Source organism: Furipterus horrens, unplaced genomic scaffold (assembly GCF_987537825.1).
Source record: "Furipterus horrens unplaced genomic scaffold, mFurHor1.1.pri manual_scaffold_6, whole genome shotgun sequence".
NCBI lineage: Eukaryota > Metazoa > Chordata > Mammalia > Chiroptera > Furipteridae > Furipterus > Furipterus horrens.
The window spans coordinates 147,624,124-147,638,596 of NW_028327176.1; the positions used below are offsets into that span (position 1 = coordinate 147,624,124).

Sequence of the window (14,473 nt, forward strand, 5' to 3'; positions counted from 1 at the left end):
CTGGCATAGTCTTTGGGCTTAAAATTTTTAACAATTGTGAGTATAAGGAATATAATGAGAGACTGAGTACCCTGGGGGCCTTTTCTCTTGAAGTAGAAATGAAAATGCCCAGTGTGTGATCTTTAAAATATTGCAGGTAATCTCTAACAAGCTACTCTTGTTAAATGTATTTGAGTTAGTTCTATCAGCCAGTCTTACAATGGCAGTTCCATAAACCTGTTTTTGAGTGTGCTATAAAGAACTTAGTTAATCCTCCCCAACCGCCAGTTAAAAAGAAGAATCTTTTCTTCCCACCCCTTTTCTAAATGTCAAGGGCAAACTGATGTCCAGCTCCTTGGAAGGCACTACAGTACTTGGGAAACATCGTGTTGAGAGTAAGGAAAGATCTTTATTTCTCTTCATGGTAAGAGAAGGTAGAACTCTATTACATATTCTTTTAAAATGTAGGTTATCTTTCAAATGTGTTCTCCAGTGGGTGTTGTCCCCATAACAAGTTATTATGTATTGCACATGCTTTGCCCAAACGAAATTTTTTATTAGGACACAGAAATATATGGGAGAGATCCAGCTTCTTATAACCCTACCATTTGAGAGATGCTGTGGCTTAAAATAAGTTATGAGAAAAAGCCAATCTTGTAAACCTTTAAGAAAAAGAAGTCTATGTAAAGACTATTAAACTTTGCTTACTCTTTTGATCATGGAGGCATAAATATAAAGTCCCAAATAAGTGCTTAGCATTATTGCTAATGTTTTCTTTGTTAATATTTAGCACTTACCCCATTCTTAGATATTTTAGACACAATGGCTTCATAACTACTCTGTCAAATAGTCTTTACACTAAGATATGAACACCTAATCTTCACAGATTTAACACCTTGTGTTATACAAGAAATACCTTTTTAAAATGATTTCACTAATTTTTAAAAAGTAAACATCTAGGTTTAAGAGCATCATGACTATAAACTTTCAAAAAGCATTTTAAGTTTAATAAGTGAAATTCATGATATTTTGGTCAATCATTTTGTTAAGGTTAATTGTAAATATCTAAGAAATGTATGAGTGGATTAATTGAACTGTAGCCTATGTGTATTGGTAAACAGGTTTGGAGTAGGGTGGGTAGAGCTGCAGGAGGAGGTATATTGGCCAGGCTGATCATTTTGAAGGTTGTTTCACACTTGAGTTTCCCTGCATTATGAAGTGAAGGTGCAGGGAAGGCACTGCAGGTACTAACAGTGTGGCAGCCACTGAGAGGACATCCTCATTTTCATTCAACTGTTGAAGTGGGCAGGAACCTGCTGCCTGTGTCTCCAGGCACAATCAGAACTAGGGCAGGCTCAACCTGGGTGCACAGGCTTGTCCGTCTCAAGCCTGTACAGGAGCAGTATCTGCAAAATGCAACCCAGACATGCAAGCTGAGGCAGAGAAGGCATTCGAGGCTCATGCTGCCTGCCAGGAACAAAGTGGCTAGAGGTGATGAAATGCTTTACTTTGCAAAACTGAGAGAGTAGCAACTTTCCCAGACTCACCATCCCCAGAGCACATGTGATCCCAATTCCCCCAGGACAGTTAGTGCAGTGGTTCTCAACCTTCCTAATGCCGTGACCCTTCAATACAGTTCCTCATGTTGTGGTGACCCCCAACCATAACTAAAGCATAGTGATTAATCACAAAAACAATATGTAATTATATATGTGTTTTCCGATGGTCTTAGATGACCCCTCTGAAAGGGTTGTTCGGCCCCCAAAGGGGTTGAGACCCACTGGTTGAGAACCGCTAGTCTAGTGGAAGAGTGAAGATTTGGACCAAATTCTGTGGGAGGGGAGATCAAATGGACCTTTCTGAGGGCAGGAAGGAAGGGAGTAGGTGGGCCAGCAGACCAGGGAATGGAAAAAGATAGTAAACACTGAATGAAAACCCATAATTGTATAGGCCTAGTGAGCTGACCGGTGAATTTCTCCCCAGTTTGGTGGTCCCAGTGCCATTCTCTGGGCTCCCTTGGAGCTGCCCCCCAAGCCCTACTTGTTGGTTTCCATCATCCATTTCTCCCATTCTTGTACCTGCTCCTCCTCCTCCTCGCCCTCCTTAGCAACACTGTTTGCATCTGGGTTCTTTCTGGTTTTGTTCTACTTCCTTTCTCCCTGATCATGTTTGTGTGTGTCTGTGTGTGTGTGTCTGTGTGTGTGAGAGAGAAAGAGAGACAGAGACAGACAGACAGACAGACAGAGAGGGAGGTGGGGAGAGAGAGAGAGAGAAAGACAGCCAAAAGGACCAGAGCAGGAAATGAAAGGAGAGGAATGTGCATCTTCTGGTTCCACCAGCTATATGTAATCTTAAGCAAATGACTTAAATTGCTTTTCACACTGCAGTTTTATCAAATGTGAGAAGAAGATGACAGTTACCACCTTTCAGGACTGTTATGAGGTCACTGGTACATGGTACGTTCTTAAGAATTATGAGCTAAAATAAATCACAGAAGAGTAAAAATAAAAAGCTGGTAAGTATATAAAACATCTTGATGCCATTAGAAAGCAAAGATGTGCTTTATTGTAAAATATAGCATGCTTCAGAAAAGTGTATAAAATATAAATATATGAGAAAGATATAATGAATAATGATAAAGCAATATGTGTGTAACTAGGCACAGATCAAGAAATAGCATATGGCTGTCCCTTCTTAAGTCTCCTGGGATTTCCTTCTGTTCTCAACTCCTGCCGCTCCCTCATCACCAGGGCCAGTGCTAGGGTGAGGGGAGCAGAGCATTTTCCTCAGGGGCAAAGATTAAAGGGGTGCCAGAAACCTCAGTAAGCAAGATAAATAATATTTTATTGCAGTAGTTTTCAAAATAAAAGTTAGTAGGAAAATCCATGATAGATAAAATATTAAAAATTTAAGGACAACCTCTGCACCACAAGAGATAACCACTATCTAAACTGCTGTGATCATCACATCTCTCCTCCCTTTATCATTTTACTGCCTATAAGTATATCCCAAGACAATGCAAATTAGTTTTCTTGTCCTTGAATTTCATATCGATGGAATTATATACTATGTCCTCATGTGTATCTGAATTCTTCTGATCAACTTTATGTTCATAAAATTCACCTGTCAATTGTGTGCAACAGAAGCTCACTCCTTTCTATTCTGTGTTCTATTTTATGAGTCACTGCAGTTAACATTTATTTTACTCCTGATGGGATCTGGGTCTCTTTGTTGTTGGGGCTGTTACAAGCAATACTGCTATGAACATTCTTGTGCATGCGCTCTGGAATAACATTTAGCAGCTTCTGGAGGGCAGCAGTTCTCAGAGTGGGGTCTGGGCACCTTTGGGCTTCCTGAGGCCTTTCAGAGGAGTCCATATGTCAAGACTATTTCCATGATAAAGTTAAGCTGTTATTTGCCTTCCACTCTCACACTCTCATGAGTGGAGAGCCAGAGACAGCATGACATGCAATGATGTCTTGCTTGCTCTGATGATTAATAGAATGTGTCCTGAGTACTATTGAACTTTAAAAATTGCTCAGTTTTAATTTCTAACCTGATAGGTGTTGGTAGATATAACCTACATAAACAAAGGTTCTTGGGGCCCTCAAATTTTAAGAATGTCAAGGGGTTCTGAAACCAAAATTTTGAGAAACGCTGCTCTAGGGAGTACACCGAGGAGCGGGATTGCTTGCTCATAGGATGTGCGTATCTTTAATTCTGCTATATAATGCCAAGTGTCTTCCCAAGTGGTGGTGCCAATTTACATTCTGATCAGCAGTGTGTGACAGTTCCTATTGCTCCACATCCTCTCTACTATTTGAGATTATTGTTCTTTTTAATTATTTTCCAATCTGGTGAATATGTAAAGATATCTCGTTGCAGTTTTCTTTTTCATTCCTTGATTACTAATTAGGAATGTATCCAATGCAAATAATTAAGGATATGTGTGAGATAAGCTACAAATATATTCTCTGCAGCCAGCAATGCATTGAAAAAAAAAACATAAATGAACAACTGTAGGAACTGTACTACATTAACATAATGGAATTCGATGCAACAATTAAAAATACTATTATAAAAATATATTTATTGGCACGGCTTCAGTGAAAGAACAATATATGAAACAGAAAATACAAAATGACATTATATAATGACATCCTAAAAGAGCCAGAAAGAAAAAAAATAGCAATAGTGGTGTTTTGGAATAGATAAAGAATAACTTATATGTTCTTCATTATACTGGTTTATATATATTCTGACTTTCAAGTATGAATATGTAGTTCTTTTATTTTCTTTTAAGTGTTCCTTTTTCATTCCATGTCTCTTTCCCAGATATAGTCTCAAAACAATCTAGAGGATGAGTATTTCAGAAACTGGATTTTTTTTGGGGGGGTGATCACTTGAGAAGGTTAGAAACAGGCCTTTATTCCTGTCTGAGAATTGTTCACTGTGGACTTTAGAAGTAATTCATTGCCCTCAAGCCATTGGCTGTTTCACTACACACTGTTGTCTGGCTCTCACTTGTTGATGGGTGAGGGAATGAAGGGCTCTGAAAAGTATGGTTTGATGTGCCTATTGGCACCAGGCACTGCGGAAGGGGCAGGGACACAGAGGCGAGCAAAACTACATTCTTGATCTCATGAAGCTAACGTTCTGTAAGGAAAGACAGATAATGAAGTCTACCAACAAATATGAAACATAGTTCAGGAAATGATAAGTGCTATGAAGAAAAATAAAAAGATAAGGTTATAGAAAATGAAGTATTATTTCACATAGAGTGAGTCAAGGAGGTTCTTTGCCCAGTTGCATATCTTCTATACATTATGATTTGGGGGGGAAAGGTTTTAAAAAAGGTAGCCTTTTTAAATTTGTTTTCTTTATTCCAGGCCTGACACATTGAAGGCAAGTACTCATAAACAATGATGTGCCAAGTTCTGCAGACAGAACTCTTTTAAAACTGCATCTAATATAGTTATTTTCATCTTGATCTCATCAACTGAGAATCATAAATTAATCTTATGAGTTATTTACTTGGGCTATGAAACATCAGCAAAATATCAAGCTATTAATTATGTCAACCATCCCCATCTTAGGGCACTTTGTAATTTTCAAAGCATGACTACACATATCATTTCATGTAAATTTCTCAGTACCATATGACAGAGGAAGAATTTTTGAGAGGATAAATGTTTTGAGCCATATTTAGTAGTATTCCTGTGTTCTGTTCAGGAAAGCATGCATTCTGCTTCTTTGAAAAATATTGCAAGGAAGTTAACATCTCTCACTAGAAATTACAGAGAACTGAGATGTTTTGAGGAAATCTATTAATTGCAAAGATAAAGATTGTTCTATTTTCTTGAAATAAATCCACTATTTCCACCATACTTTTTTATTGAATATATTGGGGTTACATTGCTCAATAAAATTATACAGGTTTCAAGTGTACAGTTCTGCAACACATCATTTGCACAAGGTACTGTATATCCACCATCCAATGTCTAGTCTCCTTCTGTCACCATTTATCCCCTGTTTACCCTCTTCCACCTGCCCCCACCCCACTGTCCCTCCAATGATCACCACACTGTTGTCTGTGTCCATGAGTTTTTTTTTCTTAATCGCTTACCTTCTTCACCCGGCTTCACAAACCCCCTCATCTCTGAGATCTATGCATCTGTTTCTATTTTGTTTGTTAATTTATTTTGTTTATTAAATTCCACATATGAGTGAAATCATATGCTATCTGTCTTTTTCTGACTGATTTATTTCACTTAGCACAAGACCCTCTAGGTTTATACTAGTTGTTACAAAAGGTAAGATTGTCTTCTTTTTTACAGCTGAGTAGTATTCCATTGTGTAAATGTACCACAGCCTTTTTATCCACTCATCTACTGATAAGCACTTGGGCTGCTTTCAAATCTTGGCTATTGTAAATAATGCTACAATGAACATAGGAGTTCATATATTCTTTTGAATCAGTGCCCTGGGTTTCTTTGGATAAATCCCCAGAAGTGGAATCGCTGGGTTACAAGGCAATTCAGTTTTTAATATTTTGAGGAAACTCCATACTGTTCTCCATAGTGGCTGCACCAATCTGCATTCCCACCAACAGTGCACAAGGGTTCTCTCTTCTTCATATCCTCACTTACACTTGTCATTTGTGGATTTATTGATGGTAGCCATTTTGACAGGCGTGAGATGATATCTCATTGTGGCTTTATTTTGTATTTCTCTGACACTGAGAATCTTTTCATATGCATATTGGCCATTTTTATGTCCTCTGTGGAGAAGTGTCTATTCTGGTCCTTTGCCCATTTTTAAGTTGAATTGTTTGATTCTTGGGTTTTGAGTTTTATACATTTTTTATAAATTTTGGATAGTAACCCCTTATCAGATGTATCACTGGCAAGTATATTCTCTTATTCAGTGGATTGTCTTCTCATTTTGTTGATGGTTTCCTTTGCTGTGAAAAAACACTTTAGTTTGATACAGTCCCATTTGTTTATTTGTTCCTTTGTTTCCCTTGTCTGACAAGGTATATCAGAAAAAATATTGCTATGAGAAATGTTCAACATTTTACTGCCTTTGTTTTATTCTAGGATTTTTATGGTTTCAAGTCTGACAGTTAAGTCTTTATTTTGAGTTTATTTTTGTGTATGGTGTAAGGGGGTGGTCTAGTTTCGTTTTTTTGCACATATCTGTCCAATTTTCCCAAAACCACTTATTGTATACACTGTCATTAACCTATTGTATGTTCTTGTCTCCTTTGTCAAATATTAACTGACCATAAAGGCATGGGTTTATTTCTGTCTCTCTCTTTCGTTCCACTGATCTATACAGTGTATGTCTGTTTTTAGGCCAATATCATGCTGTTTTTATTACTAAGGACTTGTAGTATAGTTTGATACCAAGTAGCATGATACCTCCAACTTCGATCTTTTTTCTCAAGATTGCTGAGGCTATTCAGAATATTTTGTGGTTCCATATACATTTTTATAATATTTGTTCTAGTTCTGTGAAATATACCATTGGTATTTTAATGGGAATTGTGTTGACTCTGTAGATTGCTTTGGGTAGTATGGACATTTTAATGATGTTAGTTCTTCCTATCCTTGAACACCATATATTCTTCTACTTCTGTGTTATCTTCCTTAATTTCTTTCTTCATTACCTTCTAATTTTCTGAGTACCAGTCTTTTACCTCTTGGTTGAATTTATTCCTAGATACCTTTTCTTTTAATGCAATTATAAATGAGATTGTTTTATTAGTTCTCTTTCTGATAGTTCATTACTGTTGTATAAAAATGCCACTGATTTCTGAATCCTGCTGCTTTAGTGAATTCATTTATAGTACTAGTAATTTTTTGGTGGAGTTTTTAGGGTTTTCTATATACAGTATCATGTCATTTGCAAATAATAACAGTTTTACTTCTTCCTTTGCAATTTGTATGCTTTTTATTTATTTTTCTTGCCTAATTGCTGTCACTGGAACTGTCAGTACTACTATGAATAAGACTGGTGAAAACAGATATCCCTGTCTTGTTTCTGATCATAAGGGAAATGCTTTTAGTTTTTGCCATTGAGTATGATGTTGCCTGGAAATTTTTCATTTATTATATTGAGGTATATTTCCTCTATTCCCACTTTGCTGAGAGTTTTTATTATAAATGGATGCTGGATTTTATCAAATGCCTTTTCTGAATCTATTGATATGATCATGTGACTTTCATCCTTCATTTTGTTTACATGGTGTATCATGTCTATTGATTCGCAAATATTGTACCAACCTTGCATCCCTGGAATAAATCCCACTTGATCATGGTGTATGATCTTATTTGTGGATTCTCTGGATCCAGTTTGCTAACATTTTGTTGAAGATTTTAGCATCTACATTCATCAGGGATATTGGCCTCCAATCTTTGCAGTGTCTTTAACTGGTTTTGGAATAAGGATAATGCTGGCCTCATAAAAAGATCTTCGAAGTTTTTCCTCTTCTTGAATTTTTTGGAAAAATTTGAGAAGGATAAGTGTCGGTTCTCTTTGAATGTTTGGTAAAATTCACTTGTGAGGCCATCTAGTCCAGGACTTTTTTTGTTTGGAGTTTTTTGACTACTGCTTCAATTTCATTAGTTGTAATCTATTCAAATTACCTGATTCTTCCTGATTAAGTTTTGAAAGATTGTATGTTTCAAGGAATTTATCCATTTTATCCAGATTGTCCAATTTGTTGACATATAGTTGTTCAAAATATTTTCTTACAATCCTTTGTATTTCTTTGGTGTCAGTTGTTACTTCTCTTTTATTTCTGATTTTTTTATTTGGGTCCTCTTTTTTTCTTGATGAGTCTTCTTAAAGGTTTGTCAATCTTGTCTATTATTTCAAAGAACCATGCAGTAATTTCACATTTCTTTGCATAAGAGGTCTTCTTACTACTAAATAGTGTTATAGTCTGTGTGTCTTATAGTGCAAGCCTTAGTCTTCACTCATTGTAACAGCCCTAGAAGAAATCACTATTATAGCACAAATGGAACAACAGAGGTCCATAGTTCTGTCTCCAAAATCATTAATAAGTAGCTAAATTATACTTAGTATACTCTAAGAGAGGGAACTGTGTAACATATAAGAGGAAAATATTTGTTTAAAAAGTTAAAACAAAAAGTTTTAGTGTTTAATAGGTCAAGGTATATTTATGTGAACTTTCTTCTTTTGCATTTTACGTATGCATGTGATGTATGTTTTTAGAGCAGGGCATATATATTAACACAAGCAATACCTAAAAGAAAAACACAAAATGGAGAGATGGGAAGGAGAGTAGATAATTTTAAATGCCTAAGTCTGTGGTATCAGGGATTCATCCGGATGCTCCACTAAATTTAACTTCATCTGTCTGGGGTTTCTGAGTCTGAGATGACATTCTCCTGTACACTTACCATGGAAAATATAATTTTAATTTTTATTCTAAAAGTCTTCAGCATGCATATCCTGGAAATCATAAGAAAAGAATGATGCCTTCTTGTGAAAGTCTTTCTTGCTTTTTGTTTATCTTTCTTGCAACCTAACTTTACACACAATTTTCTCTCCAGCTTTGACTATTTCACATTTTTCTCTCCTTCCCCCTTACGTACACCCTGTCTTTGTTCTTCAGTTGCCACTTATTTATTTGTTCTTTGTCAAAAGTATCTTTTGCTTTTATTGAACAGAACTTCTAACTCATAATTTTACATTTAAAAGTTGAAGGATGGCCCTAACCAGTGTGGCTCAGCAGGTTGGGTGTCCTCCCACAAAAGCAAAAGGTTGCTGGTTAGATTCCAGATCAGGACACACGCCTGGGTTGCAAGCCAGGTCCCAGGTTGGGGCCGTGGGAGGCAGCCAATCAATGTTTCTCCCACACAACCATGTTTCTCTCTCTCTCTCTTTCTCCCTTGCTTCCCCTCTCTCTAAAAATAAATAAATAAAATCTTAAAAAGTTGAAGGGTGAATGAAGTAGCTTAAATCCTTATATTTTTGAAGCCATACAGCTGAAGCCATTTTTCAGAAATCTATGCAGAAAAAATAATATCCTCACTAATGCAAGCACATATACACATATGCTGTGAACCTGAAGTAAAAAAGGTAACATGGCTCATCATATCATTTGTAATACCATCCATTGGATTCATTCATTCTTCATCATGGCTGAAGTTAAGAAGCTAAGATCTTTCAGAAATCAACAATGTGAACACTCAGGGAATCACTTTTTTTTTCTTTTTTTTTTTTTAAGAAAGAGTTACTTTTGTACAATACATCAATGACCACATTTTAGCAGGATGTGCAGATCAGTGCATGTAGAAATATCTTGATCCGCTTTCTCAAGTCAGATTTAGCTTGGGAAACAGCAGTAAACTTGAAGACGTAAAATTTGTGTGCCAGCAGCTGTATCACCATGCAGAATATTCACTCAGGCAAAACAGAGCTGCAAATTCTTGAGCACACCAAGTCTCATGCAGAAAAGATTTCCATTCTCTTTTTGTTTTGTTGAGACCTAACTATGTTTATAGTCATCTCCAAGGGTGTTGGTAACTCCCTTTTGGAAGAGAGGATGGATGTTACTAATTCTTTAGTAACAGCAAATACTTTATGTCTGGCTCTAAGTCCCTGAGCTAGGCGTTGGGAATGCAGACAGGACATTTTTCCTGCTCTTAAGGGACTTATATTCCACTGGGCAATGAAAAGGTGGGAAACATATGAATGACTTATTTTTAAACAATATGTTACTTACATTTTCAAATAATATGCTCAACATTTTTTCCTTCCACCTTCAGACATGATTTTATGTGAAGTACTTCAAAATTTAAAGCAATGACTCCAATACTTAATTTGGGGTGGGGGTGGGTATGCAGTAAACACACTATATTGCCTGTATGTCTAGACATTTTGGTATATTGACAATTTGGTAGTACGTTAACAATTTATCTTGTATTTCCTGATTTTTTGCTCCCCAATGGTTGAGGAAATAGCAGAGATCTCTGAAATTATACAAGTGTTTATAACAATACTAGTGGCAGCTACTGATAACAGGTGTTGCCACACTAAGAAGGCTGAGAATTGTAGAACAGCACTGCAGCCAGTGGTGCCTGGGCCTCTCCACCCTGCCTGGAATATGGTCTTGACAGACATGCTTACATGTGTCCTATAATGAGCCACACTTAATATAAGTCAGTAAGTGTGCTCTAAAACAGATCCCCACACACAACCCATAGACCATTCCCAAAACAGTCCTGTTGTGGACTGCACTCATCCCAGTGGGTCATGGGGGAGGAGGGCAAACTGCCTTAAGTAAGGTGGGCAGAAAGTACATGGTAAAAAGATAACTACAGAGAAAGTCCTGGGATTGCCTGATTCTGCTATAGTCTGAGAACCCTCAGGACCCTGCCCATCCCCAGAGGAGAGCCTAGGAAGGAGACTGGGTGGAGCAGGAAGAAGACTGATGGACCCTCATAGCCTCTTTGGAAAATACTCCCCTTCCTAACAGTTTATCATCAAGGCTGAGGGAGAAGGGGTTGAGTCCGTGGACTCCTATCCTGGGTTTTAGACTCCAAGTGCAAAGGCTCCTACTTGAGGAGGGACCTACTGCCACTTTCTGGACAACGCACAGGCCATTCAGTATTTTGTTCTCTCATTCTTCTTCATTGAGTACTGGAAAGAAACAGTTCTTGGCTGAACACTGCTCAGAGGATCCTGCATAGATTGCTGCTGGAGAGCCCAGGGAACCAGCCCTTTGGGGGAAGACTGCATCCCCTGTGAGCGAGAACCTAGCCTTTGAAATGACTTGGGTCATTGACTAGAACTATAAAATGTGCACCTTAGCCAGCTCTAATGTGTTTCTGCTCTTTATTTCCCAGGGAAATGTTTTGTTTTCAAATCAACTTTATTAAGATATAACTTATATATAAAAATTGTACCCATTTTAAGTGAACAGTTTGAGTTTGTAAAGATATGTACACGTGTGTAACCATCACCACAATCAAGATATAGAACTTCGCCATCACTCCCCAGAATTCCTTTGTGTGTCTTTCCAGTCATACCTCTACCCCCACCCTGCCCTCAGGCAAGCACTGATCTACTTTCCATGATTACAGATTAGATTTGCATTGTCTAGAACATCATATAAATGGAACCATACACTATGTCACCTTTGAGTCTGGCTTCTTTTGCCTAGTACAGTATAACCCTTTTGAGATTTGCCATGTTGTTACATGTTTTAGAAGTTCTGTTCTTTTTATTGCTCAGTAGTATTCTGTTGTATGGATGTACCACAATTTATCCATTTACCAGTTGATGGACATATATTGACTTATGAATGGAGCTACTCTGAACATTCATGTATAAACAAACAAAATTCTGCAATTCTAGTAAGTTCAATAGATAGAACATCTTTGGCAGGTGATAAATTGGCTGTCCTTTGGCCCTAGGGTCGGGGGCAAGGGTGGTGGGTGGGTATGGAGAGGAGTCAAGTAGTTGATAATGAAACCAGAGAAGCCAGTGTTCATGCTGCCTCTCATCTACCAGACCCAATAAGCAGAGACAGGGATTAAATCTTTATGGGTGCTTTATTCAAATGGTCAGTGATCTTAAATGCCATTATAAAAGGACCCTTTTTATAAGGAGAAGAAAAGTGCAGGTCAGGGGTTTGGAATTCAGGGAAAAAGTTAATCAGATAAAAGCTGCAGCATTCTTTCATTTGTGTCCTGGGCAGTGGTCCTTGTGTCCTGGGTGGTGGTCTTTGTGTCCTGGGTGGTGGTTGCCTCACCCTGGAGTACAAAGGCTCAGATACCACCTTGATTTCTTGCAGTCCTCCTGAGGCCCAAAGGTGGAATAGCTTATGGTTTCCTGGAGTCAAGGTGGTTCATACCTCCATTTCCTGAAACAATACATTGATTACTAACCTTATTAGCTGTTATCTGAAACTAAAATTTTCTAACATTTGAGTCCCCCATCATTAAGGCTGAGTTCTGAAGAGCAACTGGTTTTGTAAAATGCAGTGATAGCCAAAGATGAAATAAAAAAAAAATGTCTGTACTGAGCAGAGAGGACTGCTGGTCAGGCATCTTTCAATTGTATGGGGAAAATGGATTGCAGCCTCATTGGCAGGATAGATCCACACACACACTTAGTTGTTTTCTTTTGAATTGGAGCCAATGGACTCAAACCAATTTTCATGGCTGCTTCAGGATATGTTTGAAAACCTGTTCAGGCAGCAGTGACAAAGAACTCCATCTCCAGAGTTAGAAAGACAACTGGTTGTGGGACCTTGGGCAGGGATAAATAATCTTGGCAAATTAGCATAAAAAAAAAAAAAGACTGCCTACTTTAAGGGCTGTTAGGAGGATTGGATGAGAATCCATATAAATCACTTAGCAAGTATATAGTGAATGAATGCTCTGTAGGCATAAATTATAGTGTTATGTTTAAAAATCATATAATACCTTTGGCCTATAGAATCCAAAAACATTTCTTAGGAAGTTGAAATATGTTAATGTATTTTAATAACACAGTGAATTCTTCATGTATTAGTTACATAACCATTGAAGGATTGAATTATTAATCAAAATCTGGTTAGATTTTAGAAGCACATCATTTCAATCATGCAACCTCCCAGTGACTGAACATTGGTCCGTTTCCTCATGCAGCAGCTGTCTAGTTCCAAAGCACCCACCAGGTGCTTCTCAAAACAGAATGGAGTTTGTCAGTGAATCTGGTTGGTGAGCACTTCCTCAGGAGCCTGTTCTTGGTGTGTGCGGCCTGCAATCTTTCTCAGAGGTGCCCACTATACCTCCGTCGTCGTCGGCAGCCGTCCGTCTCGAGAGACGATGGTGTAGCTTCTTAAGAGTCTATCTGCACCGCCGAGAATGGCTGTGCAGTCCGACTCGGGAGTGACACGGTATCTGTCTCCTCCCGTGTTGAATCGACATCTTGCGATGACGCTGGAGTGTCCTCTCCAGCGAAGCTGAAGCTACAGAGCCTGGGCAGGGTGATATGGAGGGTCTGCTGTTGCCCATGCAGCAGACCCCCCCTCTCTTCGCAGCTGAAGGGTCCAAGGGAAAGAGGAGTCAATACAGCTTGGCTTCAGGTGCGCCGCAGGAGTTGCCGGTGTTGACTACAACGTCAAACCGCCTTAGGGACTCCGGCTCCGGATTTTCTGTCGGGGTTTACTCCCTTAGCCTTTCCCCTGAAGAGGTATGCCGCAAGGCAGCGGAGGTTTTTTTGGAATCAGAGTTTTCCTTCTCTGATACTATACCTCCACATCCTCTGAAAAGTGTCCCTGTGGTGGAGTGGAAGGAGCAGGGCTGGAAGCTGAGGATTTGGACTTGGATCCTGACTTGATTTGCCCCCACCTCTGCCCCTAACCCCAACACACTTTAAGTCTGTTCCCTAACCAAGCTTCGCTTTCCTCATTTCTACTGTGGGCTAACAGCATCTCATCAGGCTGTCGCAGGAATTCATGACGTTGCAGTGCCAAGACCGTCTCAATGAATGTTTGTTAATTCTATGCTTTATCTTAGTCTTTCCTATTTCCCACCATGTCCAATGTCCGCTAGCTGCATATAACTGAAACGAAATGGGGTTGCTTTAAGGAGTGATTCAGGAATCTTCCTGTAAACAGTCAATATTGTAAAAACTGCCCCGAATGTTCACCTTCCAGAAAAGGCGGGGCTCAAGTTAGTTCCTGGGTTTGAAGTAGAAGAGGTAATTTTTAAGTTACTGGAGCCACACGCGTGGTCTTGGTTTCAGTGCGGCCCTTACCGGGAATACGCTTCCCTCCGCTAGGACCCAGGGCTGGGCTAATCTTTCTCACTCAGACGCTCCATCCCCTTCCTGTCCGCCCGGGCCACTCACCCACCCACTCCCAATGCAGGGCAAACCCCGGCCCGCCTCGGCGCCCATTGGTTGGTTAGTCTTTATCGATCTGGTCAGAGAGCGTGCCAGGTTTCCCGCGCCGCACCAGGTGCTGGCC

At 38.9% G+C, this 14,473-nt stretch overlaps 1 protein-coding gene across 2 annotated transcripts in view; it reads left to right on the forward strand.

The window, feature by feature from the left end:
- The window catches only part of CRYBG1 (crystallin beta-gamma domain containing 1), a 193,423-nt gene that overhangs the window by 131,050 nt on the left and 47,900 nt on the right, over positions 1–14,473 (forward strand). The window lies entirely within an intron of this gene.